The sequence below is a fragment of the Lemur catta genome, chromosome 10 (assembly GCF_020740605.2).
Source record: "Lemur catta isolate mLemCat1 chromosome 10, mLemCat1.pri, whole genome shotgun sequence".
Lineage (NCBI taxonomy): Eukaryota > Metazoa > Chordata > Mammalia > Primates > Lemuridae > Lemur > Lemur catta.
The window spans coordinates 48,204,296-48,228,989 of record NC_059137.1 but is presented as its reverse complement, the minus strand read 5'-3'; positions in this window follow the sequence as shown (position 1 = coordinate 48,228,989).

Genomic DNA, 24,694 nt, shown 5'->3' with positions numbered 1-24,694 from the left:
AACATTCACATAATAGTAATTCCTGAAGGAGAAGTGAGAGAAAAAGGCCTAGAAAGCATATTTAAGTAAATAATAGCTGAAAATTTTCCAAATCAAGGAAAAGACAGAAATATCCAGGTATAGGAATCTAGAGGTCACCAAGCAAATTCAACTCAAAGAGAAGTTCAACAAGACACATCATTATAAAATTATCAAAAATCAAAGACAAAGAAAAAATACTGAAAGCAGCAAAAGAATTTAAGAACATATTAAAAGAATCATTCACCAGGATCAAGTGGGATTTATCTCTAGGATGCAAGGAGAGTTCAACATACACAAATCAATAAATGTGATACATCATATTAACAACATGAAACAGAAAAAACCATATGATCCTCTCAATAGATGGAGAAAAAATATTTGACAAAATTTGACACCCTCTCATGACAAATACTCAACAGATTGGGTGTAGAGGGAATGCACCGCAACATAAACAATAAAAACCATATGTGACAAACCCATTGCTAACATCATTCTGAATAGTGAAAATTTGAAAGCTTTTTCTCTAACAGGGATGCCCATCATAATCACTTCTTTTCAACATAGCACAGGATGTCCTAGCCAGAGCAGTTAGACAAGAGAAAGAAATAAATTTTTCCTCATTGGAAAGAAAGAAATGAAATTGTCTCTATTTGCTGGTGACATAATCTCGTATATAGGAGACCCTAAAGATTCCACCATGAAACTGTTAGAACTGATAAATAGATGTAGTAAAGCTGTAGGATATAAAATCACCATTCAAAAATCAGTAGTGTTTCCATATATTAATAATGAAATATTCAAAAAGGAAACTAAGAAACAATTTCATTTACAAAACAATCCCAATTATAATAGCAACAAAAAATTAAACACTTAGCGGTAAATTTAGCCAAGGACCTGTTTACTGAAACTTACAAAACACTGATAAAAGAAATGGAAGAAAAGAAATAAATGGAAAGATATCCATGTTCATGGATCAGAAAAATTAATACTATAAAAATGTTCATACTACCCAAAGTGATCTACAGGCTCAATGCAATCTCTACCAAAATTTCAATATCATTTTTCACAGAAATAGAAAAACAATCCTTAAATGCATATGGAACCACAAAATATCCTGAATAGCCAAAATAATCTTCAAAGAAAGAGCAAAGCTGGAGACATTACACTTTCTGATTTCAAAATACATTATAAAGTGATTGTAATCAAAACAGCATGATACTGGCATAAAAACAGGCACAATAACCAACAGGACAGGATAGAAAACTTAGAAATAAACCCATGTGTTTACAGTCAACTATTTTTTGACAAGGGTATCAAGAAAACACAATGGGGAAAGGACAGTTTCTTCAGTAAATAGTGTTGGAAAAACTGGATATCCACATGTAGAAGAATAAAATTAGACCCTTATCTCACACCATATACAAAAATCAACTTAAAATGGACTAAAGACTTAAATATAAGACCTGAAACTATAAAAGCACTAAAAGAAAAGATAGAAGGAAAGTTTCATGACATTTGTCTGGGCAATGATTTTTTTGGATATGATCCTGAAAGCACAAGCAACGAAAGCAAAAATTGACAAATGGGATAGCATCAAAATAAAAATCTTTTGTAATATAAAGGAAACAATTAACAAAGTGAAGACAACCCACAGAATGGGACAAAATATTTGAAAACCATACATCTGATAAGAGGTTAATATTCAAAATATATAAGGAACTCAAAGAAATATATAGCAACAAAATAACCTGATTAAAAATAGCAAAGGATTGGCAACAGAAATTTTTCAAAAAAGACATTCCAATGGCCAATAGGTATATGAAAAAATGTTTAGCACCACTAATCATCAGGGAAATGCAAATAAAAACCAAATGAGACATCACCTCCCACCTGTTAGAATGGTTTTTATCAAAAAGATGAAAGATAATAAGTGTTGGAGAAGATGCAAAGGGAACTCTTATACATTCTTGGTAGGAATGTAAACTAGTATGGCCATTGTGAAAAGCAGTAATGCATGTTCCTCAAAAAGATAATAACTACTAAAGAACTCAGTAGTCTCACTTCTGGACATATATCCAAAGGAACTGAAATCAATATCGAAGATATATCTACACTCCTATGTTTATTGCAACACTATTCACAGTAGCCGAGAAATGGACACAACCCAAGTGTTCCCTAACAGATGAATGGATAAAGAAAATGTGATACACACACACACACACACACACACACACACACACACACACACACACAATGGAATACTATTCAGCCTTAAAAAGGGGAGAAATCCTGTCAATTTACAACAACATAGATGAAATTTGGAAGACATTACGCTAAGTGAAATAAGCCAGGCAGAGAATGACAAATTTTTCATGATCTCGCTTATATGTGGACTATTATAAAGTTGAGCCCATAGAAATAGAGAGTAGAATGGTGATTACCAGAGGCTGGAGTGGGGGGCAGTTGGGAGGGAGGGAATTGGAAGTATTGATCAAAAGGAACAAAGTTTCACATAAGAATAACAGGAGGAATAGATTTTGAGACCTCTTGCACAGCAAGGTGATTATAGTCAATAACTATGTATTATATATTTTAAAATAACAAAGAGTAAATTTCAAATGCCTTACCATAAAAAATGATAGAAAAGTGTGGTGATGGATATGTTAATTAACTTGATTTAACCATGCTACATTGTATAAATATATCAAAACATTGCATATTACCCTATAAAGGTACACAATTAAGATTTTTCAATCAAAAATAATACATCTTAAAAATAAACCAAAAAATAAGAGAAAGCAAAAGAAGATGGTGCAGTTTGGGTAGGAAGATGCTTGTCTGTCCTCTTCATGGAGACCCCTCAATCCCTAGGTGATTCTCTTGTGTCCCTTCTTTATATGCTTATGGTTTATATACAGCAATTGGATGTAAAGTGGAGGAGAGCAAGTTTGAACTGGAAACTTCATCAGTTTCTTACCATTTCCAAGTCTTAACTTCAAAAATGGGGGAGTCTCATAGAAGCTGATGCCCTTTGTCATGGAGCCAAACATATATATGACCCAAGAATTAAGCCAAAGAAGAAAATAGGACAGGAATTAGGAAAGCTGTGAGATGGCTTATTGCCTTATGCTTGTAAAATCAACTCAACAGTGCTTCAGCTGCAATAGCGTCTGACCGTCTGAGTGAAAATATGGCTGCTGCTTCACTTCTGCCTTCTAGTTCTCATGCAAACATCCCTCATGGCCAATCCTAGCCTTGGTCATACAGAGAAGGGAATTCTAGGAAACATAGTTCCAGCTTAGCTAGGTGGACATAGTAAAAAATACCACAAGACCTAGGACTTCTGCCTGTAGTGATTCCCCGCTTTTCCACCCACTTGCTGTCTCCTCATACTGACTCTGAAGGGGAGAGGAATTGGGTGGTGGCTAATGACAGCAGAGCTAACCCCTTAATAGTTCTGGATGGGATCTAGCCCAGTTGTTAAAGATCTTTCTAAAATGTGAGCTCCTTGATTTCTTTCTATTCTCAGCTTTGGGCCCTAGTCCCCAATTCCAAGGCAGTAGGAAAGTCCCATTCAACATCTCATTACATAAGATTGCATTTTAAATGACTCTTTTGAAAGAGAAGAGATAAGTACTAGAGACTATCCTAGTATAGCTTTAGCTATTTAACACATTAACTGCCATGTGAGTTGTATTTAACTCATGCTAGTTTTGAGCCCGGGGGCTTGTGAAGCATATGTAATTCACATGTCCCTTCACCTTGGGAGCCCTGAGAACTATCTTTCAAGTTGCATATAACTCAGGCACAGAAAACAATAAAAAATAACAAATTTTTCATTAAATTAGAAAGGATTGTTTTGTTTTTGAAGTTTTTATTCTATTTTTGTAATAAAACACTGTGGCCCCAAGGAAAAAAAATTTTTTCTAGTGTGGCAGTCAATGTGTTAAGCATTTCTTTTTGTTATTGCCTGAAAATGTTCACAGGTGTAATAGCAAATTTTAAAGTGTACATGGCATACAGCCATACCACCCTGAATGTTCTCAATCTCATCTAAAGTACACATGACAATTTTACTAATTCAGATCTGCACCATAGATTGGCAAATCTAGGCCAGTGCTTTTTAAACTATGAGAGGAGTGTACAAATGGCTATCAAGTAAATCCCTGTTTATCTTACCTACATAATCCATTCCCTTTCTTAGAAATATATTTCTTTGAGACCAAAATGTTATTTTTTTAGATTGATTCTATTATTAAAGAACTCAGAGTCTTTTTATTGGGACATTGACACTAGGAAAAACATGAAAATGTAATAGATACCTTATTGATTTATATGTACAATATTTAATTCTAGGGCTTGGATTAGAAAGTCATCTACTCAGGATATAAATGTAGATGTATAATAGAGAAACTTAAGCAGAAGTTCATGAGGTTAAATGAGCTGTACGTAAAATGTTCTACACTGACTGCTAAGTGATTTCCTGAATATATTTTGGTTATAATTTATCTTCCATTCACCCATAACCATTCACTACCAAAAAGGATTTGAGGTGACTGATATTCTAAATTTAACCTAATTCTGTGCATAATTCAAGATAAATAAACTATAAACTATGTATGATTTATTTTAGTCTTCAACTAAAGCTGTGTCAATATTTTCCCTAAGCACTAAATATTTCTAACTCATAGACAATATACTTAAATTCAGTGACTGATTTGTTGAAAGTTAATGCAATAAAATCTCCAACTACACATACACACACACACACACACACACACACACACACACACACACACACTCAGAAAAAGATATAAGAGGATACATTCCCAACTATGAGCAGCAGTTCTCTCTGAGGAGGAAAATGGGACCACAGATGGCAGGAAGAAGGAGAATAGTTGGGAATCAGGGGAGATAAAAGAGGGCTTCCAATTACAATTTTTATAATGAATATAAAGTATATGAATATGTACTTAAGGAAGCAAATATTATTTTGATTAAAAGATAACATAGGTTTTGATTTTAAAAGGCATAAATGCTGGATATAAATAAATAAATCTAAACATTTATAAAAAGGTAGGGCATAGTGGCTCCTGCCTATAATCCCAGCTATGTGGGAGGCCGATGTGGGAGAATCACTTGACACCCGGAGTTTGAGACCAGCCTGGGAAAAATAGCAAGATCCCAATCTCTACAAAAATTTTAAAAATTAGCTGAGTGTGGTGGTGTGCACCTGGAGTCCCAGCTACTCGGGCTGGGGTGGGAGGATTGTTTCAGCCAGGAGTTAGAGGTTGCAGTGAGCTATGATCCAGCCACTGCACTCTAGCATGGGCAACATAGCAAGACTCTGTCTCAAAATAAATAAATAAACAAACAAACATTTATAACATTGTATGCATATTAATAACGATAATGAACTTTATCTTTTCTCCTGAAAAGATCTTTATAATATATTACTCAGTGTAAATAACAAGGATATTAAAAAGCATGTTGGGGGGGGTTGCAACTTTATAAAACTATCTATCTATATCCATATCTACCTATCTATCTGTGTAACTATTGAGAGTATATGTGTGTGCTTTTGCATGCGTGTATAGAGGAACTGCTGCAAGCATAATCTATACAATAAAACGTTAGTGATCATCTCTAGGTGGAGATTGCAGGGAATCTTTCTCCTCCTATGCTGCTACTGCTGCTTCTCCTTCTCATTTTCCTTCTCCTTCACCTCCTATTCCTTATCCCCCTTTATCTACTCCTTCTCTTGCTCTTCCTCCTCTTCCTCCATTTTCTCCTTCTTCTTCATGCTTATTTGTCTATATTTCACTACTTTAAATATGTATTACTTTTATAGTTTAAAAATTATAAACATAAAAAGTAAAGGTCAGATAACAGTTACAATAATTACAACAGTTTTGAGAGCCCACTACACTTTACTATGGAAACTCAATCAGTCCTTACCACTCCCTGATTGAGGTACATATTATTGTTATCATTTTATACGTTTTAAAACACTCACATCTTAGAAAGTGAGTGACGTGCTAAAGTTCATACAGCTAGAAAGAGAAATTTAAACGCTTTGGCCTTCAAAGCTCAGGTTCTTTCCCCTACATTGCAAAGTAGAGGCACTAAGACTTTTACCCTTACTCCTTAAAATTTAGGAAAGTTAAATGAAAACATTGAAATCAAAGACATCATTAAATTCAGCATCATTTAAATAAAAATATATGAAAGAGCACTTCCCACATGGCTCTTTCCCACTAGTCTTTATTTTTTATTTATCCCCTCGGAGAATTGTAAAGCAGAAGTTTACCCATCATAGACTTTTGAGATCACATATTGTATGTCTAGACATAATATATAAATATACATATGCATATTCATTTATATATGTATACATATCCAAATACAAGACTAGTAGACTGAAAAATAAGCATCTTCCCATGAAAATAAGTAACTATGATTATAAAAATAACAATAATTTTCATATTTGAAAGTGTTACATAAACTGGAATATAAGTGTGGATAGGTGGATGTCAGTGTTGTACAATCCATTTGTTCTTAAACAAAAGCCTTTAGTGACTTGTGCTAATTTTTTCCTTCTTTATATATTAAGGTTTTTATGAAGAATTGTGGGAAAGGTTTATATATATATTTTTTATACATCTACACATGTATATGTATGCATACACACATATATGTATATAATCTAAGGCAGCTATTCTAATTGCTAGTAATCTAAACAGATCCACAAAAGACACACCACCAGGAGAATGAGTTCCAGATTTTCTAACCCTGGAGTGTTTTCCTTGGGTCAAAGGCCATTAGGTAAAAGAGATGGGGTAACACAGGTTCACACAGAATCATATAGCAGTAAGAAAGAAGTTTCCAAGCACACGTTTCAGTATACTCTCCTGTATGGACAACTCTGCCTGTTTTCCTTGTGCTGTCTTCCTTTGTCTATTTTCCAACTCCCTTCCTAACTACAGCACAGAGCTCCCCCATGCATTGGGCTACTCCTAATAGCCATTTACTTAATTTACATTAGTATTTCCACTATATTATTATTAGCATGAGGAGCTGCTGGTTCCCTGGTGCCAGCATCACCTGTCATGTCTTTCAGGGGCTGGGGTAGAGCAGCCTGTGCCCAGCTCATCTGTCTCTGGAGGCTCTGCCTTAGCTGGTTGGACTCCAACTGTGGTCTGGACTCATCTCATCCTAGTGACCCTCAGAATAGTAACTGTCTACACTCTCACCTTACCTATTTCTCTCAATGTCTCACCTAAAACCCTCATTTAATTTATTTTATATCTACTATCTAAACCTGATACATTTTCCTTTCTTACATTGTTACTACACTTGAGGTATCTTCTCTGGTCAATATCACCCAATACGCTAACTACTTCTTATGTCTTTCTAAAATTCCTCTCTCCCTCTAAATGAAAGTACATCTTTGTATTTTCTTACACTGTTTTCTTCTTTAGATCACTCATCAAATCTCCTTCCACTATATATCACAAAGGTCATTTCTGAGTGCTAAAAATACCAAAAATTTAACACAATCCTTGTCATGTAACTGGTGTTTTAATTTATAGATACTAACTTATTTAACCTGTATAACAATCCTGGGGGGTGGAATATGTTACTAGCCACAGTTTATGGATGAGGGGACTGGGGCACAGAAGGTTTAGGCAACTTGCCCAGGGTTTCGCATCCTGTAAGTGGTAGAGGCAGGAATGAAGCCAAGTCAATCTGAGGTCAGAGGCCATGTGCTCAAGGACTGCAAGCCCTCCCTCTTGTGATTCCTATTGCTGAAGTCCATGTAGTGTGGTTCCTAATCCACGTGCTTGCTGTCTCACACACAAAGGAATCATGATGACTAAGTTACATTACTAAAGAGAAGATCTCTGCTGATTCTTTCTCACCAATCCATGCTGGGTCCTTCGTGCAAGAACTTGATGGCAAAGAATATGATCTGACTGCTACTGAAAACAAAAACAGCCAAATCAACCAACCCAGTCCCTTGCTATTTTCCTGTCTTGAATGGCAAATGTTCCCTTGGACAACCATCCATGCACTAATAAAGAAAATCACATAATAGATCTGAAGGGGATTTAAAAAAATAACATGCATTGAAATATCTGCTATGTTCCAGGCATTATTCTAGGCATGTTCACCTGCATTAACTTATCCGATTCAAGTAGATGAGCAGCAAGAGGCACGGCCATGGAGAGGGTAGAGATCTGGAGCCAATAGCAGAAATAATATGGAAAGAGAATTAGATTCAATTTAAAGGGGAATAAATGCTTCAATTACTAACATAAGAGAAAATGAAATGATACTGTGTGTCTTCTATCGCTATTTAGATACTGAGCAGTCTGAAAAATTGGTCCACTCAGTTATAAAAGCTACAATAGACTGAGTCTGAAATCACATCCACTGTATATTTTTCACAATGGATTTGAGTGAGGACGTGGAGATAAAATATATGGTCCAAAGGTTTGAAAGGATCCATTTGACTTGCTATCAAAGTGTTGCAACAGAATATAGTTAATAAGATCAATATATAAAGGATGGGTTTCCTATGCTTACTTCTAAAGAATACTTCATGTAAACCACTCTGTATTTCCATGGAAACACAAAGAGAGCTCCATAGTCAAGTGAGCAGGAGGTAATAGAGAAAAGGGAGACAATTAGCGGCCTCAGTTACTGTTAATAATTACCTGGGTAGCAATTATTGCTTTTGGAAATTGTACAATCTTTGTAGCTGTCACTCATTTGTGACCTCAGATCTCACTTGGTCTGGAAACCAAAGGGTTTGGTTCATTTCATTTGCAGAAAGGCTTCCACCTACCACTACCAATCCCAAGACATGTGAAAGTACCTTTTCTCCAAGCTTGCTTTAAAGGAGCACTCACATGTGGGAGAAAAAGCACAATCTGTTTAGCCTTAAGGTACCTACTTTTTCATTTGCCCAGCTCTTGGCTCCCAGTGATTTTGTTCAGAATTAGGGAAGAGTTAGCCAAATGCCCAGAGAAACAGCTGTTCCTCAAAAACAAACTGGAAAGGAAAACAATTGTTCCTCCTGCCCCCCACTGGAGCAAGGCAAATGGTTCCAAAAGTGAGATCTTTAAGGACTGTCTACCATTCTATTTAAGAATATATTTTCCCATAAGTTAAGGCCTTGTGGATATTCTAGAACAGGGAACTTCTGCACTGTAAAGGAACATGATGCTCAGGCATAAGAAAGAGGGAAAAGAAGACAGAGCTGGTTAATCTAGCCTTTAATTAGCCACATTTCCATGGAAACACTTTCCGATTTTCCCAGTTGTCTCTGTAAATCAATTTAGAGCTGCTTTGCTTAGGCTCCAGGCAGACAGAGTGGAATCACATCCCTTCAAAGAGGTGTGAGTTTCCCTCATTTATCATCCTAGGGTGCTTGCTTCAAAGCTTAGTTGGAGGACTACTTAAAGGAAAACAAATCTAAACAAAACGGGACTGTGCTGTCTGGATTTGGTTGAAAATCTTGAGAATGTGTGGCAGAAAATTCCAAGCCCAAACCTTGAAAGCGATTTGCAAGAGACCTCACAAAAGGCTTAGAATAAATAAACAATGGATGAACTCACATCCACAAACACACACGCACACAAGCAAGGGGACTGGAATAGGAATGTGAACTCTATTGGAACCCACATTTGGCACAGGAATTGGTTTTCCCAGCTTTGGCCTTCAGCAAGTAGGTTACTACAGAATTTTTGACAAAGCTGCCAAGCTTGACAGCCTTTGTACATTCAGTCATTCCCACTCAACCCTGTAAATATGTCAGCTATCTGTGACATTGGGAATCTGATTGTGTGATTAGAATTAGTGTATCCTCTGATAAGGAAAGACTTGAAGTTTACAAATTTAGAAAGAGTGTGAAAATACATGTGTGTTTATACGTGTGTGTGTGTGTGTGTATGTATCCAGCTCTAAGAAAGAGCAGGTCACTGATTTTAATCAGTACAAATAGGGGAGGGAAAAGATTTTAAGGCCAAAGAAGAGGACTAGTACCAAAGCAGGAAGCATCTGAGCCCAGAGAGTTTTGGAACAGCATTTTCAAGTGTTTCTCAGTCTGTGGACATCTGTTGACTTACTGAAAACACCTGAGGGGCAAAGAAAACCCTTGTAATTCAGCCATCTGGTCATCTTCTTGTTCAAGCATCTGTCCTTTGTACCCTCTTCCTTAGACCACCAAGCCAGTGGCATTTAATGCCTTTTGATCTCAGCCTATTGTAAGGAATATATTTTACAATACAACCGGGATATTCACAACACTTTCACAGATATTATGGAAATAAATGTCTGTGAAATAATACTTACCCGAAGTTTGTTTTGGTATTTTCTATTCTACTCTATTTTGTTGTATTTTCTTTAATGTTTGTCATGACTCACTAAATTAATTTTATGTCTCACTAATGAATTGTGTCCTGCTGTTTGAAAACACTGCACTAGAATGTATTAACCTTAAGGCAAGTATTCTAATCACTCTGTATCCCAGCTCCAAACACTAGGTCACTTGATAAATATTTGCTGAATAAATGAATGGTGAATGGATAAATGAATAAATTGAAGCTAATATTCTATATTCAATATAAAAAACAAGAATACTGACCAACATGGATAAGTAATATTTAATCTACAAATTAATCAAGAAAGATACAACCATAAAATAAAAGGCAAATGTTACCCTTCAGATGATGGGTATAGATATTTGGGTGAACATTATTACCTGCTTCTTGGTAGTAGTAATAATAATAATAATAATAGCTGGCTGGGTGTGATGGGTCACACCTGTAATCCCAGTACTTTGGGAAGCCAAGATGGGAGGACTGCTTGAGGCCAGGAGTTCAAGATCAGCTTGGGAAACACAGTGAAACTCTGTCTCTCCAAAAAATAAGAAAAATTAGCTGGGCATGGTGGTGAGCCCCTGTAATCCCAGCTATTTAGTAGGCTGAAGCAAGAGGATCACTTGAGCCCAAGAGTTCAAGGTTGCAGTGAGCTATGATTACACCACTGTACTCCAGCCTGGGCAACAGAGCAAGACCTTGTCTCAAATAATAATAATAGTAAAAATAATAATAATGATAATAGCTATGACCATAACAATAATAGCCTGTACTTATTGATTGGTTACCATGTTCCCGCCGTTTCTGTGCTAGGAGAAGAGCTATAAAGATGAATGCCACTAATTCCTATTCTTAAAAATCTGTTATAGCACTCTTCTCCTGCATTTCCTAATCACCTAGAATGACCTAATGATCTGAAATTCTAATCCCAGGTGAGATTATAGTCTTTGGATAGTAAGGAAAAATGCAAATGACGTCTATAAGAAAGGCGGAGGTGGGAGTGACAACATCCGTGTGCCAACAGTTTTTATAGACAGCCGCTCAGTGAACAGAGAAGTGAGGAGATAGAAAAGAAGTAGAAGAGGCACCACAACCATTAAGGAATTATTCAGGACAACTTCTCTTCCTAGTGAAAGACACTATACCATACTTTGGAAACCTCACCAGAATAGTGAGGGAATATAATGTATCAATTAAGAGTTTTTTCTCTGGTGAGAAGAACTTGTTTTCAAATCCTATCTTCCTAGCTGTATGCCATTGGTCAAGTTGCATATTCTTTCTTTGCCTCAGCAATCAAATGGGGATTATTTATGATCTATTTCATCAGGCTGTTAAGGTAGAAGTTAACAATGCAACTTCCTACAGAGGCCTGGCAACAAATGAATTAAGGCAGTAAAATATAGGGAGTGGTGCTGATTATAGAAAACTGGAGAGCACAGGTCCCATTTAAAGACATTCAAATTTCTATTATGAAAACACAGGTCCAGTCTACACACCAGATTTGTCTGCATGCCACCCATCTGCAATTAAATAAGTCAGTGATCATGAAATGCTTCTCAAAGTGCCTAGCACATAGTAAGCACTCCATAAACTGGAGCTATTATTAGCTATTATTTTATCTCGTTTAAAAAATCCCTGGAATCATGGCAAATTCTCTTTAAGAGAAGAAATAAATGGCCTCAGAATTACTCGTTGGCAGGCCTCAGTTAATGACATCATTAAAAATAAACAGGCCTTCAAGAACACACAATAGGGAAAGGACAGTCTCTTCAACAAATGATGTTGGTAAAACTATATATCCACATGCAGAATAATAAAATTAGAATCTTATATCTGACATTTGCAAAAACCAACTGAAAAGGGATTAAAAACTTAAATGTAAGACCTAAAACTATGAAACTACTAGAAGAAAACATAGGAGAAAAGCTCCAAGACATTTGTCTGGGCAGTAATTTTTTGGATAAGACCCCAAAAGCACAGGCAACAAAAGTAAAAATAGGCTAATGGGATTACATCAACTAAATAGCTTCTGCACAGCAAAAGAAGCAGTCAGCAGAGTGAAGAGACAACCCACAGAATGGGAGAAAACATTTGCAAACAGTACATCTGACAAGAGGTTAATATCCAAAATATAGAAGTGATTCAAACAACTATATAGCAAAAAATAAATAGCACAATTTAAAAATGAGCAAAAGACCTGAATACGCTATGTCCAATAGAAGATATACAAATGGTCAATAGATACATGAAAAAATGTTCAGTATCACTAATCATCAAAGAAATGCAAATCAAAACCACAATGAGATATCATCTCACCCTAGTTAGAATGGCTATTATCAAAAAGACAAAAGATAACATGGAGAAAAGAAACGCTTGTGTACTATGAGTAGGAATGTAAATTAATACAGCCATTACAGAAAACAGTATGGAGGTTCCTCAAAAATTAAAAGTAGAATCACCATATGATCCAGCAATCCCACTATTGGGTATACAGATCCAACCGCAATGAAATCAGTACGTCAAAGAGCTGTCTGCACTCCCATGTTTATTGCACCACTATTCACAACAGCCAAGATATGAGATCAACCTAAGTGTCCATCAACAGATAAATAGATAAAGAAAATGTGGTATATATGCACCATGAAATACCCTCCAGCCATAAAAAGGAATGAAATCCCGCCATTTGTGACAACATGGACGAACCTGGAGGACACTTTGTTAAGTGAAATACACCAGGTACAGAAAGACGAATACTGCATGATCTCATTGATGTGTGGAAACACAGTTGATCTCACAGAAGTAGAGAGCAGAATCATGGTTCTGGAGGCTAAGTGGTTGAAGGAAGGGGGAATGGGGAGGCACTGGTCAAGGGACACATAATTGTTGTTAGATAGGAGGAATGAATTTCAAGACAGTCACAGCAAGGTGACTACAATTAATGATGATATATGGTATTTCTTGGACAACGTAAAGAGAGTGGATGTTATGTGCTCTCGCCACAGAAGTGATAACTGTGTGATGTAATGCATTTGTTGATTGGCTGGATTTAACCACTCCACAATATATGTATACTTCAAAATACCTGTTGTACATGATGTTGTATATGTCAATAAAAAAATATATAGGCCTTAGGGAAATCCAGTGATATAATAAGTAAAGGAGCCTGCAGGGGATTGTCCGCAGATGACGGAATGTGAACAATGTCATGTTTAGTGAGCCAGAACCATACCTGGGGTGCAGGAAAACCGTGCGTGAGATTCTTGGGCCTACACTTCGGGGTATCTCATACCATGGCCACGATGAGTAGCAAGGCAGTTGCTTAAGGAAGCAGAAAGCGGATTCCTGCCAGCTGCTATTAAACTCTCCCTGCCCGTCCCCTCCACAGTGAACAGAAGGCTTGGGACTCAGACAGACCGGGGGGTACAGTCCTCGTTTCCCCCACTTGCCACATAAGAAGGTGAAGGTAAACAGTCTGAGTCTCGCGTGTCTCCTCAGTTATGGCAAAGATGGTAACGGGTCAGCATCCACGGTCCGGCCCACGCTCAGCAGCGTAAGAGGGGCTCAATACTTTTAACCTTCCTTCCTCCCCATTTCCTGTAAAGGGTTTTACATTGTTGAGGCTTATTTTTTTCCTCAAACACATCTCCTTGATTTCCATTTTTCTGAAAATGGGGGCAGGACCGTGCCCAAGTCTCATTTGTCCTGCTTACTCCTCACCCCACCCCCTTCCCTGGTTAACTCCCCTGGGCTCCAAATGAGCCAGATGGCTCCCCACCCTTCCCGCACTCTTCCGTCTTTCACAGAAACAGGCCATTCTGCTTGGGCTTCCGCCCCCGCCTCACAGGGTCCATCATGCTTACTAGAAAGCTCCCCAAAGGGCAATAAAAAGTTATGTCAATCTCGGGCCCACCTGCAGCACCTCTCGAGTACACATCCTCCTGTCCGTCCTCCTCCTTTGATTCCGGGCTTTGTAAACCTTTTACCACATGTTGTCAAAAGCCTGGTAGATCCTCCAAATCCTTCCCTGATAACACTCATTCTCTTTAAACAACCTGGCAGCACTTCTAAGTGAGAAAAAGCCCTAAAATAAAATACACAGTGTTTAGTCTCTAAGGTCATTTCCTGGCTTTGTCCTGCAGTTTCTGTTTCCTCTAACTAATCACCAAGCGACAGTCCTGGATTTATTGTGGAGGCTACTTGAAAGTTTGGGTGAACTTCTCAAGCCAGACTACACACACCCTCTGTCACTCTTCCTCCCACTTCCCAGCCATTTATCACTCCCTGTGATTTAGGCTTGAGCTTGAGGTGCAACTGTAGCAGGAGCCAGATCTTTGTCACCAAAGCTGTTTGGGAGGCAAAGGGTCCAAACCAGCATGGCCTGCACAGCTGAGCATTGCGGTCATAGTAGAGCCCATGGGTCGATGCCTCGTCAGGGGACAGCAGCCTTCCACGTCCCAGGCAGCGAGTGGCACGGAGCTGTGTGTCCACTTTGGCGTACCCATCACTCATTTCCAACTGTCAATAGGTGCTGATTAATCATGATACCTAATATTTTAAAGTATTCACTTAGGCGAATTGCATTATTACTATTCACAAAAACCATGTGAGGTGACCACTCTTATTAAACAATTTTTAGAGGTGCCACAGCTGTGGCCCAAGCCCATCTGACTGCAGAGTCCCTGCTGTTATTCTTAGTCTCTGCAGGGCTGTGCTATAGTCACCCCACAGTGCTGATCCTGTAATGGTGAATGGTGCCTCATCACAAGGAAAAATACTCATAGTCAAGTTTACTGAGCACTTATGAAATGTCAGGTAGTTTTTGAGACACCATATAGATTAGTGCATTTAGCCCTCATGACAACCCTAGAAGTGGTTATGCTTATGAGCTCCATTTTACCAACACAGAAATGCGATTCTATGCAGAACCAGAATTTGAACCCAGGCAATATGACCTTTATCCCTGATGCTGGGTTGTGGGTGCGTGTGTGTGTGTGTGTGTGTGTGTGTGTGTGTGTGTGATGGGGGAGTCGGGTGAAACAAGCAATTATGTAATGGTGTGACAAGCCCCATGTGACAGTTACACAAAAGGGGTTCTGGGAGCCTGGAAAATGGGTCTGCATTAAACTTGAGGGTTCTGGAACTGGCATCACAAAGTAGGTGATATTGGAGGTGAACTTGGATGGAGTAGAAAGTTCACCATATTGGAATGTTAACTAGCTAACTGTGGAAAGCACACTTTAGACCTCAAGAACAGAGCGTGCAGAGGCAGGATGGAGACAGGTGCTGGGTCTGAATGCTGGAGGGAAGGGACAGGTGGGAAGTGACTTGAGAGTGGAGAGGGGGCCAGATGTGAAGATCCATTTAGATTGTTCTAGTACATTTGAAATTCATTCTGAAAGTTATGGGGAGCTATGTGAAGTTACGGGGAGCTATGGGGAGTAGAGGAGTCACGTGATCACACGCATGTTTTAGATACATTGCTATCTAATGGGGGGCCCACAGGGGTCATTATATCTGAGGTCCGGGAGAGCTGCGTCAGTAACTGAGCTCCTGGCACATGGTGACGCAGGAGTGCAGGGTAAGAGTGCACTTGCTCCACCAAGGAAGGCTCCAAACGCCATACAGTGAGGAGGGAGGGGACCAACTGGCTGCACCCATAGGGTGAGCCAGCCATCTGGCCACTTATCGCATTTCCTACGTGCCTGTGACATTTGGGGACCATACTGACAATTTCCTGGACAAACCCCACCCTTGCCGGCTCCTCGTTTTTGCTTATGCTGAATTCCTTCTCTACCGCTGGTAGCATTCCTTACAGAGCTCTCGGTATGTGCCCGGCAGTGGTGTAAATGTTAACTCATTTAATGCGTGTAAGGTTTAAGTATGAGGTGGGTCTAACTATAATCACAGTTTTACAGATGAGAAAACTTATATTAAGAAAAATGAGATATTTTAGAAAACAGCCGGGAGAGAGGAGAGAGCAGGAAGGCAGTACATGTAGCGTCTCCTAGTAGGTGATGCTGTTTAGCTAAGGGATGGGTCCATCCCGCCATAACCTCCACCCCACCCGCCCCCGCCTCCCATCAGCACCAGCACCTCCCGCCCAGGGACAGAAACGGTTTCTGGGAGGAAAATGTCTATGAGACTGCTTCATTATTCCTTGGCCCCTACGAAGACGTCGTGTGTGCTGTAACAATGCCACTCTGCCTTCAATACAAGGCATAAATTTTATTCAGAATATGTATACATAATCTATACACACACATATACTTTATAAGTAGAAAAAAATCTGTTTATTGAAATGCTAAGAATTTACTAAATTTGTAAAAAGTAAAGAGTAAGCTACCCACAAATGGGTTACAAATAAGTTTAAAAGTAATGGACAATAATTGTGAGGAAATCAAGTACTTTTTTTTTAAATCAAAATATCACTAGGAATAACAACAATATCTATCACAGAGCTGTTTGAGGATTCACTGAGGTGAGCTACACAAAGAGCTGCCACAGGGCTTGTCATAGAGCACAGACTCGCTACACATCAATTCCATTCCCAGGTCCCCAGGGATAGAGCTACAGTCCGCAGATCACCCCCAATCCTGGCTCTAGGATTTGGCACATGTAACCAGACAACCTACGACTCCACCACAAGTCACTTCTGCTGCTCTAGAGGCAGATCACCCCCAATCCTGGCTCTAGGATTTGGCACATGTAACCAGACAACCTACGACTCCACCACAAGTCACTTCTGCTGCTCTAGAGGCAGTGGTGTGCTGGTAAATGTTTAACAACCAGCACTGTTTCCAGCACACAATCGCCCAAGGACTTTATGTGTCTAGTCTGATGGGCTCCTGCCCGTCTCCTAAGGCTTGATTTATACCTGAACACCCTTCTAATAGCCAACCATCTTATCACGTTCTTAGTCTGAATTACCCCACTCATTTTAATTGACTAAAGCTTTGGGTGGGAGTTGAGGCCAGAAAATGCTCTTATCGCTCTCAAATGGAAGATTCTTCAATCTAAATTCCCTAATTCTCCCTGTTACGATGATTTCAAATCTCTTCACTGTTTAATTAACAGAGAAGGAGAGCTCTCTTGTATATTTGGCCCAGAGCAATTAAGCCACCAGCAAAGTTTGCAGGGAAAGGAAGGATGATGATTTAATTAGAGGTTAAATAATGAATTATTAATTATCGAATTGAATTAGTATTCATTAATTAGTTTATAAAGTGCAATAATTACATCTTTTGTGTTTCAATATGGAACTGTGTTTTATAATTATCTGCTAAGTCAATTATGTAGCCATTAGCATTTTGCCCAAGGGTCAGGTTACCATTGTTTTTTGTTCTCTGTAGACTGCAGACGACAGTGAAATACGGTAACTGTGTTCTTTCACATAAATTGTATCCTGTTTACAGTAAGATGTTAGACAATTTGGGTCACTAAGAGCTCAGTTCTGCAGTTAATGCAGACGAGGGGATGCACAATTCTGCATTATTTGCAGTAGAAAGCAGTCTGTCCACAGTGAGAGTTTCTTGCCGTGAACGAGGTAGTGGTGGGAGCTGGGGTTAGTAGGGAACAGGAAGGACGCAAGCCAGGAAGGAGTAGGGTAAAGGTGAGGCAGGCTAGGGATGGGAGTGGGGACGGGAAATCACACACTGTATTTCAAGCTGACTTAACCATTCCTCCTTCCCAGCAACTGACCCAAAACTAGAGTATGACAAGATGCAATTCCAATTTTTTTCTTTTATCGCTGGTATTCTTTGCCTTTTGGGGGTCAAGAACCCCTTTGAGAATCTGATGAATGGTATTTTCTGAATGATATACATGCAACTCGTGCACAAAAGGTTGAATATGATTTTTGAGTTCGTTTATAAACACACTGATTTGGATTTCCTGGGTTTAGAAATCTGCACCTTATACAGGCACGCAAGGGAATTTTTGTTTCTGAAAAACATGACCCTATGGCTTTTTAGGTTAAAAAACCCTCCTCGTGTTTACAAAAAGAACTTGAGTGGCACAACAGTGAAAATAATAACAGCATTAGGGTCAGACAGACCTGGGTCCAAATTCAAGTTTTTCCACTTAATTGCTAGGTATGTCATTTAATTGTTCTGAACCTCAATTCCTTCATCTGTACAATGCATATAATGCCTAATCTGCAGGGCTGCTAAGAGAAACAAGTGAAAACATGAATGGGAAAATGCTGGTCGAAAGAAATATTTGTGACCGAAATATTTAATTTTTAGCAGACAAAGTAGAGACTTGATAGAAACAATTTGTAACAATGGGCAGAATTTTCCTTTCTGAGTCTGAAAAATTGAGTAATTGTGGAAGAAACGCATGATTTTTAGTATCTGTTGGCAGCATCTGCTGTCAAAGCATATCATTATAGTCTTGATCTAGTAAATTATAAATATCCAGGCCAAGGAGAAAGGGTATTAGTCTGAACAAAACACCATAGCACTGTAGATATTTTCCTAAAGTAGACTAGAACAGTGAGGACAAACTTGACCAAAGAGAGAAAGTTAAAGACATGGGGAAGTTTTGCCTAAGATCTAAAAAAAATTGAAAATGCCACAAAAGCACTTTCAGATCTATACTTGCTGTCTTCCGTATTTGACTGTCCATATGACCCCTTCTTTACAAAATGGTTTCAACCTGGCTAAAATTTTTTTCTTTCCTATAGGAATATTCTTCAGGTTTAGTGACAGAAGTTAATATAAAAGCATAAGGTTGGCTCTACACAAATTTTCTTTGTGAGCTACATCTCAGATGAAATAAAAGATGGCTATATTGATTTTTGCCATCTCTTTCTTTAAGATACTACATTGCATTTGCCTTCACCCCATTCTTTAAGATATTTTACAAATGTACTCAGCTGATGGGGAAAATATGCTTATTCCTAAGCACTTTGGCCTTTTAAGATTCAAGAACCAGTAGAAACTATTTAAAATAGAATTAGCACTGATCTCACAATTGTGAATGCTTGGTAGAAAAAAAAATCCCCATTTTAAGGGAGCTTATATTACAAATTATATTGGTGACCGTGGGCATTTGAAATTCATACTGCATTTCCTGTATTTTGTGACATTTTCCAGGTTTTCAAAAAAAAAAATCCATTTGGCTAGAATGCAGTTAAAATATACTGTATAATTAAATGGAAAAAACATACTAGAAAAAAAATACTATCCTACTTATAGAAGTTGAGAAAAAAAATGGGAGCAATGAAGGTAGTGGAATACTGAAGACTTGGGCTCAAGTCCAAGCCCAAGCCAAAGTCAAAGTCATTCTGACTTTTACTGACTTTGAGAAAATCATTTAAGTTTTCTGAATATTCACAAACTTAAGTATGCAAACCCCTAACTTGATGCCTGGAATGAAGTAAGTTCTAAATAAGTTTACTGAATTAAATGTGATAATTAAATAAGACAATGTTTGTAAAGCACTTAGAGTGCTCATCATATAGGAAGTGTTCAACAAATTTTAGCTATTGTTACCAGTATTCTTCATTTTGAATTGTTGAAAACTTAATTAAGATGTATAGGTTTGCTAAGAATGTGCTAGTTCCTGAAAAAAGTAGAGACTTGCAATGAAAAATGAAACTGTGAAGAAAACCTCTACCAATATTTTGAAAGGGACATCTGCTCATACTTTTGAAAGGTTTAAAGGTTGATGATGCTACATTTCCATCTCACCCAATTTCATGTCAAAACAACTGCCTTGCCTTTCCCTGGAAAGAGAGTTATCAACAGCAGAACAGTTATTCCTTATCTGAAATGGCTAGGATTATAATTTGTCTCAGATAGTAGTGAAAAGGGAGAAGCGAACAAGGAAGAGAAAGAGAGGAAGAAAACGATTCATTTAGGTAATTGGAACAGAGTTAGGAGACACAAAAAGAGAAAGGATGTGGGGAGAGAATGAGACTTCTAAGAATTGGACAATTCTCTCTGAGCAGAAGCTTTGAAAAGCAAGATAAATAGATTTAAACAGCTCTGCACTTTTTAAGTGGCAAAAACATTTTTTATTTTATTTTTAAATTTATATTTATTTATTTTTATTGTATATTGGCAAATTATAGTTGTATGTATTTGTGGGGTACAAAACAATGTTATGATTTTTGAATATAATGTGGAATGATTAGATCAAGCTAATTAACCTTTCCATCACCTCAAATATTTGACACTTTTTATGATGAGAACACTTGCAATTTTACTCTTTTAGCAGTATTGAAATGTACAGTACTCAAGTATTAGCTATATTCACTATGTTGTGCAATAGATTTCAAAAAATATATAACTTACTTCTTCTACCTGAGGCTTTGTACCCTTTGATTACCATCTCCCCATTCCCCCAACTCCTCAGTCTCTGGTAACCACCATTCCATTCTACACTTCTGAGTTCAACTGTTTTAAGATTCCACATTTAAGTGAGCACATGCAGTATTTGTCTTTCTGTGTTTGGCTTATTTATTTCACTTAGCATAATGTTCTCCAGTTCTATCTATTTGTCAAATGAAAGACTTTCTTCTTTTTAAGGTTGAATAGTATTCCACTGTGTATATACAGTCATCCCTCAGTGTCCATGGGAAATGGGCTCCAAGACTCCCAAGGATACCAAAATCCAGTATGCTGGAGTCCCATATATAAAATAGCATAATATTTGCACATAACCTATGCATATCCTCCCATAAACTTTAAAGCACCTCTAGATTACTTACAATACCTGGCGTAAATGCTGTGTAAATAGTTGTTATACTGTATGGTTTAGGGAATAATGACAAGAAAGAAATGTCTGTACATGTTTAGTATAGATGCAACCATCCATTTTTTTTCCTGAATATTTTTCATCTTTAGTTGGTTGAATCCATAGAAGCGGAACCCATGAACACCGAGGGCTGACTGTATACCACATTTTCTTTATCCATTCATCCGCTGATGAACACTTAGGTTGATTCCCTAACTTGGCTATTGTGAAGAATGTTGCAACAAACATGGTTATGCAGACATCTCTTCAACATATTGATTTCAAATCTTCCTGGTAAATAAAGTGGGATTCCTGAATCGGCAATAACATTTTGGTGTAGCTCCAGGGCTAAGTGTGTAAAATGTAAAACATGGTCCCATATAGACTATTTATGAGTCAGGTGCTTATGGTTCAGGCCATGTCTAAGACAATAGTTCTCAACTGGGGGGCGATCTTACCTCCTAGCAGGTATCTGGCAATGTCTGAAGACATTTTTGATTGTCTTGACCTCATGACTCTGGGAAAAAGGAAAGGAGACCAAGGGATGGGATGTTCCTGATGAGGCCAGGGATGCTGTGAAACACCCTGTGATGAACAGTCCAGCCCTTCAATAAAGACTTATCCAGCCCCAAATGTCAAAAGTGCTCAGGTTTAGAAGCCCTGACCCAATGCAATCTAAAAAAAAAACCACAAAAAACATTTTTTAGGATTATAATTACAATATTACCACTTTAAAAGGTTAGATCTGAAAATACCAGAATTGGCTGAGTTCAAAGAAAATGTGATCAATCTCTATTATCTGAAAATACAAAGGTTGGATGCTTCAGGATTTCAGCTATTTGGAGTCATCTTAATTCAGTTAATAGGAGGCAAACTGTTTTTAAGATTGAGTCTTCCAAAAATACTCCTATATAATTAGAGACATTGGCTCCAGAGTTAGGCTCCCTGCACTTGAATTCTCACTCTGCCATTTACTAGGTATGTAAGCTTGGACAAATAACCTCGAAGCTTCAATTTCTTCATCTGTTAAAAGTGAAGATAATGAAAAGACAGCCCCCATGAGAGATGAGAGAGGAATGAGCTCAACAACATGCTTGACCCAATACCTAGTACAGCGTAAGTGCTCCTTAAATATTAGCTATTGTCCTTTTCATTGTTTCCTTTCAAGTGACCTGGGTTTTGGTGCCCAATACCCCGACTAGTCGTTGGTTACTTCTTAAGCTAGAACTACGTGTGTGGTGTCAGAGGTAGGAGGCCCAAGACTAGAAGTCTGACTCTCAATGCAGTGCTCTCTGCAGGTGACTCTACAAGTAAATATTCGACACATATTGCAGAAATGCTGAGTGCGAGGCACTTTTATACTCAGCGCTTTCCCTTCTCCTATCTTCTCCCTTTTTCTATGATCGTTTTTTCAGCAGAGTCAGTAAAAGTATCAGAAAAAAAAAAAAGGCTTTTCCTCCAAGATAAAATCAGGAATTAAGCTAAAACTACCAGTCTCATTTGCATTTTAAAAGTACTAGTTTCACAAATAATAAGCAAAAATAGAATGTTAGATTACAGGCTTGATGCTACGGCGGCACAGATAATAGAAGGAGCAAAACTACATGGAGGCAGAAAATAATTTCTGCTGCTAAAGAGGCAAGAAAGATAAGTCAAGAAAGGTGTTAGAAAGAATAAAACTGAATATTTTTCTAAAAAGTTACATAAAAATCTTTTAAAGCAGATTCAAAATGTGTTTTTTAAGAAAGAAAATGGATGGGTCTTAAATGGAAATGGAAATTCAACATAATATAAAATGTCACAGAAATAATGGACTAAGAGAGAACAGATGTTAAAACTTAAATTAAAAAGGTGTGGGTGAAGGAGAAAAAGAAAGCAAGAGGAAAATAGAGACAGAAAGGAAAAAAAGAGGCAGCATGGTGTGAAAGACACTGAACCAGACAGAGTCTGGCCCTGAGTCTTAGCTCTGGGGTGTATAGTCTGTGACCCTGACAAAATCCTGAACCTCTCTGAGCCTCAAATAGCCCAAATGGGGGCTGGGCTAGATGTGTTCTGTTATCTGAAGACACCCTGGGCCTGTCCTGGTTAGCTGCAGAGGTGTGGGCACATCAGAAGGAGCTGCCACCTGGGACTGGGTATGCCCACTGGGGAGGGGTGGGGTGGGCAGCTGGGTGAGGCTGAGTGAAAGGGCGGGAAGGAAGTCCAGGCCAGGGGCAGAAGGATGTATCTGGAGCGTGCAAGAACAATGATGGGCACTAGGGAGCAGAAGGTGTGATAATGATGGTGTTCCTGCAGGTGATGAGAATTTAGGAGCAGGTGAGATAAGCAGGGAGGTAGGATGTTGGCATTGTGGAAATTGGCAGAAAGATCCCAATTCCTGGTTTTAGATTTAGGGACATGTTTCCACTCCCCCTGGGGTAGCTTCCTGGCAGGGCAACTTGGAGTCCAGTGCTGGGGACTTGGAGGTACTAGGCACAGGGAAAGAAGATGGGGCTCTAGCTGTAAGAACAGGAGAATGTAGTAGATACCAAGTCACAGAAACAAAGATAAAAAAAAATCTCTCTCTATCAGAAGAGGGGCAGGGCTGGAAATGCAGGGAAGAGATAGCAAGGCTCAAAGGTGCCAGATATGGGAATGTTGAGAAAGTTCTCTCAAGCTGTAATGTTCGTTCACCCATTCATTAATTCACTCAGTATAGGCAGAGGTTAAATATTGGATTCTAAATATGTGCTAAGTTGTGGTCAAGTCAACTTTTCCATTTTCCAGCTTCATAACATTAGGTGAGTAATTTAACACTTCTAACTTTCACTTGTAAAATAAGGTTGTGGGTATCTCAGAAAGATTGTTGTGAATTATGTACATGTGTGCTTGGCACAGTCCCAAGCACAAAACTATGTGCTCAATAAATGTAAGCTATAATCATTCATTCATTCAACATGTATCCAACACTTACCATCTTGTGAGTCTAAGTTAAGAGAGATGGATCAATTTTTTGTTGTTGTTATTTTAAAGAAACCTTGGTGCTAAATACAATAAAAACAGGTATATGGGAAAAGTTCGCAAGATATTTTGCTCTGAGGAATATGGAAAACAGCCGGGGAAGCTCGTGCCAATGCATACAGTGCAGAATGATTCCAGCTTTAGGGTGGGAAGGAGGGTTGGTGGAGACGGAATAATGAATCAAATGACGGCTGTGCGTTGCTAGGACTTCTGAGCTTGCAGCGAGACACCAGAGGGTCTGGCTCCATCCCAATGTGCGTCACCCAGTTCTTTTGAACCTCCATTGAATGACAGAGGCAAAAACGCCCTCAAGTGCAGAAATCTGAATTCCCTTTGGCTCTGCTGCCCCAAGATCCCCTTTCAGACTTGTTCTTTGTGGCTGCAGGAAAATACATGGAGTAAGTTCTGAGGTTCTAAGTCGTTCCAGAACTAGCTGGGATTGCCCAGAGTCACCAAGGCTTCCACTCATCAGCGAAGATGGGAGTAACAGGAAGAAGCATCACGGCTGTTCACAATCGCTTTTCCTCCTGGCAAGCTGACCTGGGGAA